The sequence below is a fragment of the Protopterus annectens genome, chromosome 8.part0 (genome assembly GCF_019279795.1).
Source record: "Protopterus annectens isolate FY-2018-M chromosome 8.part0, PAN1.0, whole genome shotgun sequence".
Lineage (NCBI taxonomy): Eukaryota > Metazoa > Chordata > Ceratodontiformes > Protopteridae > Protopterus > Protopterus annectens.
In genome coordinates this window covers 172450273-172459189 of record NC_056741.1, presented here as the reverse complement: position 1 = coordinate 172459189, position 8917 = coordinate 172450273, and the positions used below count along the sequence as shown (strand labels likewise).

Below are 8917 nucleotides of genomic sequence, written 5' to 3'. Positions count from 1 at the left end.
ATTACAAAGCTTAACATTCTCGTAATGAAAAATGAGCAGATTTTCTAAACGCAATATCATCAGTGATTCTGAATGCAGGCAAAAAGAGACAGCGCATGTCTGCCTCAAAACTGCAAGGACGATAATTCAAGTCCTCATAATTGCAAAAATCAAGAATGTATTACTTGTATTCCTCTTTCTTACTTTTAGTCTGAGGTGTGTTAGTCCTTGATTACATATGCATCTTTCTCTCTCTCTATACGTATATAAAAAAAAAAAAAAAATATATATATATATATATATATATATATATATATACACACACACACACACACACACACACACACACACACACACATATATATATATATATATATATATTTATGTATGGGTTCCGTTCAGAAGCTTGAAATACTGAAATCTCAGTTTTTTTGTATTTCGAGCCCAAGAAGCCGAATCCACATAATAGCAAAAGTTTAGAAGAGCGAAATTTAAAACCTTGAATACCGGAAGTTTTGAATTCCGCACTTGTAAAGTTCCACTATGGTCATGTATTCATGTAAGTGTGTGTGTGTGTGTGTTTGTGTGTGTAGTAAAACCATGAAATTCAAAACTTCCTGTATTTGAGGTTTTAAATTTCGCAGTTTTTAGTTTTCATTGTTTTGTGGATTCCACTTCTTGGGCTTAAGATACTGAAATTCGAGATTTCAGTATTTTGAGCTTCTGAAGTGAATCCATATGTGTACATCTATATATATATATATATATATATATATATATATATATATATATATATATATATATATGTGTGTGTGCAAGCATGCATGCATGTGTGTGTGTGTGTGTGTGTATGTATGTAGGTTGATATGTATAGATAGACAAATAGAAATATAGGTATATAAAGCTAGTGATTGCAGGCACAAAACACTGACAAGGAGGTGCAGAGAGAACAGAGAAAATATAAAAACATATAGCTGAAATATTTCAACATTTGAAATTACAAGGATTTGAACATCTCATTCTTGAGATTCCAGTAAGGTATCAACCTATTTATGTTGCCTAAACATTTACAACGCTATTGGCAATACTTTAAAATGAAATGTGTTCAGTTACTTTCACACCAGAATAACTTAAAAGCTTAAAAGAAAAGTGCAATGTACAGAATTACATTTGGGATTACAATAGAAGGGACAAGCTACACTATAAATTATAGTGAGAGCAGCAAGATTATCCAGGTCACAGATAGGCACAACATCAAACAAGGAACAACGGATGAGCCAAGGAGTACAGGTAAGCAAGATGGGTTTCAACAAATTAAATGATCTGGGAATAGTAAATGATCAGACTCTAAATCATTATTCATACTGCATGTAAACTAAACTTTGAATAGTAACTTGGATTCAAACCCAGAAAAAGCATGGTTCAAAAAAAGACCTACACATTTCATAGCCAGTGCTCAGTGTGTAGCAGGGTAGAATGAATAGCATATACTACAATATGCCAACACATTGTTTTGTTAGCTGGACACTGAGCCAAGAAGGGATACTGTTGCTTTGTGGGCTGACAGAGGACAATTAGTCTGCACTTTGTGCTGAAGCACTATACATTGCACACTGGGTGTTGAACACATGCATACATACATACATGCATACATACCTACAAATATTTCAGGTACGGGCATTAATGCCCTAGCTTGCCAATATACCAAAACACATGTTTCCATAATAAGTGTCCAGGGTGTTCTTAAAAATATTTAAACTAGAACTTGCTTTTATTTAATTTGGTATTCTGTTCCATGAATGTATACAACATAGTTCAAATCAGATACATAACTGAGTAAGGCTATTTGAAAACGTTATAAATAATGCGGAATGTTTTGGAGCTACCTGGGCACAGAATATCCCATTAGACCGTGCTGTACAATAGTGCAAAGCAACAGTATTTGTAGGATGGTTGTTTGGATGAAGAATGGAGAGCAGGACTGTACAATATGCCCTACACCTAAGGACAGAATCATACACTCAGGCAGAGAGGTCTACAATTAGTGATGGACACAGTGCAGCATTACTACACACCCTGCATCAAAGTAGAGCATTAGGCCCCCATCCCTAATACCATTGTATCCTATAGGTTGTAGAACTGAGTAGTACTGTGACCTCTAAATTACAGAGATGCATTAGGAACTTGAATTCATCACTTTTATGCAGAAGCAGGAAAATATCATGGCAGCAGTGTGCAGTCAGAAGGGTATAGTGCAAGCGCAATAAGGCTTATAGCTGTAAGACAGAAACAGAGGATAACAAATGGGACTTTGGATTTCCTGTGCTGCATATCTGTCCTATGTACAAGGATTAGGATGGGATGCAGAAATATGTAGTGTAATGCAGAAAAAATACTACAATGCATTTTGCTCACTACCCATTTTTTCCTGGTTACTCATATGTATCTTATTCATGCTCCACATGCATTACTAAACCAAGGAATGTTGCATTCATGCGTTTTACTGGTGAAGGACAGTTCACCCATGTATATGAATGCTGTGTAAAAACAAATGAAACAAATGAAACCGATGTGGCAGCAGCTGCCGTCTGCAGTTTGTCTTCTATGGTGGGCAGCATGTGTGTTTATGTATGTATATGTGCGCGCGTGTGTTTTATATATATAAATATATATATATGTGTGTGTATCTATATATATATATATATATATATATATATATATATATATATATATATGTATATATTTGAGTCCCTTCAGAATCTCAAAATTCATATGCCCGAGATGATATGATTGAGTTTCCAAAAACTCAAAACTTTTGCATTGAGGTTGTGGAATTTATTTTTTTCCTCATGGTAGTGCGAGCTTGGTGTTGATATATGTAATGTACAGGGGGTGTGAGAGGCACAGCCCCCCCCATATGCAGGGTGCAGAGTGTTCTGTCCCCTTGCAAAAATGAAGAGAAAAGGTTTTTTTATTTTTTTTTAAGTTTGAGTTTTAGAAAACTCAACCATATCATCTTGCACACATGAAATTCAAGTTTCTGAAAACTAGGGATATAACATATATATATATATATATATATATATATATATATATATATATATATATATAGGACACTCTATCGAATGCCCATTTCCCCAAAAGTGAAACGGGCGAGCACACTTTCGTGAAAGTGATTTTTCACCAGAAAAGCACTTTCCCGACAGTGTGCAAAAAAAAAAAAAAAAGTGGGGAAATGGCTGTTGCTGAGATCATAACACATTGGGGATAAGGGAATATTCCCTTATCCCTACTGTAGTGCGACCTCAAAGTGAGAATATAAAAGTAGGGTGGGTGTAGGGGGCACAGCGCCCCACAAGTCAGGTGCAGGGTGGGCTTACCCTCCTGTCTAAACATGAATTCTGTGTTTTGTTTTGTTGTTTTTTAATTTTATTATTTTTTTTTAGCACACTGTTGCAAAAGTGCTTTTTCATGAAGGTGTGCTTGCCCATTTCATTTTCGGTGAAATGGGCATTTGGTAGAGTATCCTAGATCCATATATATATATATATATATATATATATATATATATATATATATATATGACATAATTGTAGTACCACAGATAAAAATAAACAATGAATGAAAAAAATGAAAGATAGCAATTTCCATGGGATGCTTCATCTCCAACACATTTCTCTGCAATGGTATTTGTTGTATACACAGCTCTTTTATACAGGATCTAGAGCCATCTCTTCTATTCTGAGTAATTGTGTGGGTCCCCCCATACATTAGATGAAACACTGTTAATTAGACAAACTATATTGCGTCTGTCATCGACAAAATATGAGCATGAGTTTCTTTCCATATAATCATAGAAAACACAAGGGTAGTAGGCCATGTGGCCATTCATGCCTTGTCAATACCCAACCTTAGAGCTTACCTCACTTTTGCAAGGAGCAATAGGACAATCATGGCAGGGTGGAATTTGTGAATATCCAGCCAATTGTATAACTTCTTTTTTAAATGGATAATGAGTCTGTCACTTTGCTTGAATTGAAATGGAAGTGCTTGCTCCACAAAATGTATAGTCATTGCATGATGAATCAATCTCTCCACCATGGTTATTAAAACATGTTCATATCTCTAATCCTTGTGTTCACTGGATCCTTTGATTTGTAGAGATGTAAGAGGTCTTGGACCGTTGAACCTCTAATGGCCTGAAAAGCAAGGTGCAGATCATCTCTTATGAGTCTATGGTACTGAATATAGGGACAAGGCCTCCTGTCTCTCCTGACAGCTCAGGTCTTTTAGGCCTATGATCTATTTTTTTAGGAACTCTGAGGTCTCTCCAACTGTCTAATATGTCTAGAAGGATAAATCCCAAAGGAGGCATTGGGTCTGATTATTGTGGAATATAGAGGTGTTAAGACTTCTGTGGATCTACAGGAGTCACCCATTGATATCAACTACACCAGATGGTAAGTATTCCTAATCAGTGTTGGAACATCATAATCAATGGATCTACGAGTCACCCACTGACATTAACTACACCAGATAGTAAGTATTCCTAATCAGTATTGGAACATCACAATTAATGAATCTACAAGAGTCACCCATTGTTGGAACATCATATTCAATGGATCTACAGGAGACGCCCATTGACATCAACTACACCAGTTAGTAAGTATTCCTAATCAATGTTGGAACATCATAATCAATGGATCTACAGGAGACACCCACTGGCATCAACTACACCAGATAGTAAGTATTCCTAATCAATGTTGGAACATCATTATCAATGGATCTACAGGAGACACCCATTGGCATCAACTACACCAGATAGTAAGTATTCCAAATCAATGTTGGAACATCATAATCAATGGATCTAGAGGAGACACCCATTGGCATCAACTACACCAGATAGTAAGTATTCCTAATCAGTGTTGGAACATCATAATCAATGGATCTAGAGCAGATACCCACTGACATCAACTACACCAGATAGTAAGTATTCCTAATCAATAAAACTTCCAGGAAAAGTGACTAGGAACACCAAGACTCCACAGCTAGACAGCAGCAGAACTTTAATATAAATGTGGTCAATTCAGCCCAACACAAAATAAAATTTCAATGAACAGTTGATCAATGCGATCCAGCACAAGGTTAAAACTCCAAAAACAATAAAACAGTTAAGCGTTCACCTAACCTCTGTCAGGCTTCATCAGAACAAGTAGCAGTGTTTAAAGATTTGTTTAAATGTAACCAGCAACATTTAACAAAGAGCATCAGTGAGCCATTCCCCTCCCACTTTTAAAAATATATTCACTACATATTAGCTCTTTAAAAATGTTATGCAATACTTTAAACATATCTATACGTATTAATATAAAACTTGTAAGAGCTCTTAACATCTATACAATTTAATAATATTTATTTATTTATTAATTTATTTTATTTTACATTTGTTGACTGGGATAGTCCGACTGGATGCATGTCCATTTTCAGTGGAGGCCCGGGGAGAAAAGCTCCAAGATAATAATACACATTGAACATTTAGTAAATGCTAGTTTCAAACAGATTATAGTCATAAGTAATACCAGCATTTAGTACATATAGTACTTATTATAAAACACTTTTACAAAACATAATATTTTCAAAGTTAAACATACATAACATTACATTCCGGTTTAAGACACACTGAGCAGCAGTTATACAATTGACCCTTCCTGAAATGGAGTGGTAGAAAAAAGTTAGAAGTAGTTGAAGGTAAGGCACCTAAGAAATAGAGAGGTCACTATTCGGGGTTAGTGCAAGGACATAACCAATGAGTTTGAAGTATTTCTTGAGTTTGTTTTTGAATTGAGTTAGTGAGGGTTCCAGGGTCAAGTCAGTTGGGAGTCTGTTCCATATTTTTCCAACAGATTTGGCAAACAGAGTCCCCAGCTGAGTAGTTTGACTTGTATGTTTGACCTAGGAGTCTAATGGATGATCGCAGTGGCCGGGTGCTGGTGTACAGGCTGATAATATTTTTAGTGCAGGTGTATTTTCTGGTTGGTAAAGGACTTTATGTGCCACTATTAGCTGGTTGAACTGCAGTAGGCTTGGCAGTTCAAGCCATCCTAGACGATTTAGGTTGTGACAGTGGTGTGTCCAGTGTGCCAGTGGCAAATCTGGCAATGTGATTATAGCAGGATGATAGTTTATTAAGATCTGTTTTGTTTAAGTTGGAGAATAGAGGTGAGGCATAGAGAAGAGTTGATAGCAGATGGGAATGGGCAATTGCAGTTCTAGCAAGTGGGGTAAGGAAAGGTTTGATTCTGTACGGAGAGCCAAGTTTTTTATTAATGGTTTTAATAGTTTGATTGATATGCACATCAAATTTCAGGTTGTTATTAACTATGACACTCAGTAGTTTAGTTTGGGCTTCTGGGGAGATGATAGTGCCATTGTTAGAAGTTATGTTGAAGGCTGGCATGGGGGTCCTGCATGTGGGGGAGAAGAGGAGCAACTTAGTTTTGTTGGGGTTTAGGATTAGATGTTGACTTGAGAGCCATTTTTCCACTGTATTGAAGGTAATTTGGGTTAATGTGAATAAAGTAGCTGGTGAGGTGTCAGAACAAATCAAGGTGGAGTCATCCACATATTGAATGCAGGTAGCATCTGGGATGACTGAATTAAGGCCGTTGATAAAGATGGAGAAAAGAAGGGGTCTTAGTACTGAACCCTGGGGGGCACCTAATGTGATGGTTAGGCGAGATGATAGCTTGTCCTGCCATAGGACTGCCTGTTGCCTGCCCTGCAGGTAGGACTGAAACCATCGGAGTGCATGGTTGTTTAAGGAGAAGACCTTCAAGGTATTTATAAGCATTTTGTGGTCAGCCATGTCAAAAGCCTTGGATAGATCTAGAAAGAGTGCTGAGGATAGTTTGTTATTATTGTGGTTGCAGTTAATGATGTTAGAGAAAGAGAGGAGGGCAGAAGTAGTAATGTGGTGTGGCTTAAAGCCATGCTGAAAGTTGGACAACAGCTTGTTCTGTGTGAGGTAGTGCATGAGCTGTATGTGTACACACTTCTCCATAATTTTAGCTAGAGGTGACAGAATAGCTAAGGGTCTAAAGTTTGACAGTTCAGTGGAACTGCCTCCTTTATGGAGAGGTATGACATGGGAGATTTTCCATATAGTGGGTACAGTAGCTTCAGATATAGCTCTGTTGATCAAGATAGAGATGGGGTATGCTATGGTGTCAGCAGCCTTTTGCAGATAGTCTGCTGGGAGGAGGTCAACAGCCAGGGTGGTGGGTCTTAGTTTCTTAAGTAGGACATGAATAAGTTGAGTAGGAGCAGGTTGGAAGGTAAAGTATGTTTGGGTACTGGGTGTGGCTACATTAGGATTAGAGCCATTGGGAGAGAGTTGCCTGGTTAGAGACTGGATAGTCTCTGTGAAGAAGCTGTTGAAGTTATTAGCAATGTCTACTGGGGATTTTTGTTGGGAAGCTGAGGGGGTGGAGTGGCGGTTTGGCCTGGGTGGAGTAGTTTGTTTATTCCTGCGCAGAACATTTGAGGTTTGTTTTAGTGTTTTTGCAGTAGATGGTAGCAGTGGTTCTTTTTATCTAAGGTTATGGATTTTTTGGTGTCATTCCTTAGCTGTTTGAATCTTAGTTGATCAAGTGGGGCTTTTGTTTTTCAGTAGGTGGCCCATGCTTTGTTTCTGAGTGAAATTTTGGTTTTGGTATCTTTAGAAAGCCATGGTGCAATATTAACTTTGGTTCTAATAGAGTGGCTGGGAGCATGGGAGTTAAGAATAGCAAGGAACTTGGTGTTAAAGTATGCTACTGCTTCATCTAGGAAGAGACTTTTTAGTGTTGACAAGTTGCATGCCTTAAGTTCATTTTGAAACTTGGTGAGAATAAAATTCTTGTTGTTTCTTAATGTTCTATAGGTGGGTTGGTAGGAGCAATCTACTTTAAGCTTGATTACATAGGTGAGACAGTGGTCACTTAGGTCATCAGGCAAAGTACCTTATTTATAGGATGAAAGATGGGTATTGATGAGTATCCAGTCTAGGGTACTTTCCTTGTTATTGGGTTTTCCTGTCCTGTTGGGGGAGGTTATGATTTGAGTAAATCCATAGAGGTTTATGTGGGTTGTGGGGGTTTCACAAAAGCAAATGTTCCAGTCAATGTTGAAATCCCCAAGAACAATTGTTTCTTGGGGGTGGTTATTGTATAATCAATATAAGAAGTCTTCTAAGGTTTCTGTGTTCCTCCCTGCGGGAATGTAGACACAGACCATATTTACATTTTTATTTTTGTGAATTTCTAGTTTTGAGATACAAATTTCAGCATTATTGAACTGGGATGGTTATTGGGTGTCTATGCTGACAGATATGGTAGACTTGTAAAGTATGGCTACCCCACCACCCTTTCTGCTGGTACGGTCTAGTCGAAACATACTATACTCTGGCGGTAGAATCTCATGGTCCTTGGTGGCAGGCTTCAGCCACGTTTCTGTTAGGCATAATATATCTGGGGACTGAACAGCTAAGAGGGCATGCAGGTGTTGAGTTTTTGTTATTTATGCTCCTAATGTTTATATGGCATGCCAGCAGTGAGCTAGGAGGTCTATTTGTTGAAGTTATGGTGGTAGGAGATATAGTAGGGGGATTAGGGTCAACAGGTAGGGATGGACCAGGGTTTGGGTGAATGTCGCCATCCTTTGTGAGGTTGTAGTGTATCCTGAGTATGATTTTTAAGATTTTGAATAAAGTTTTGTAATAGTGTCTAGTTTTATGACTAATGTAACTAGGTCTAGTAAGATGGTAGTATTTAGAGGTTAAGGAGGTAAGCATGAGGGGAGTGAGTAAGTGTGCATTATTATCTGTTGTAGATCGAATGGATGTTTGGAATTTAGGGTAGTGGAAACCTGGATGATCTTGATATTCGTAGGCAGTTAGGAG

The 8917-nt window shown here is 37.6% G+C and overlaps 1 protein-coding gene across 1 annotated transcript in view; it reads right to left on the bottom strand.

Annotated features, from left to right (window-relative positions):
* The window catches only part of LOC122808691 (alpha-2-macroglobulin-like protein 1), a 380174-nt gene that overhangs the window by 151383 nt on the left and 219874 nt on the right, over positions 1–8917 (bottom strand). The window lies entirely within an intron of this gene.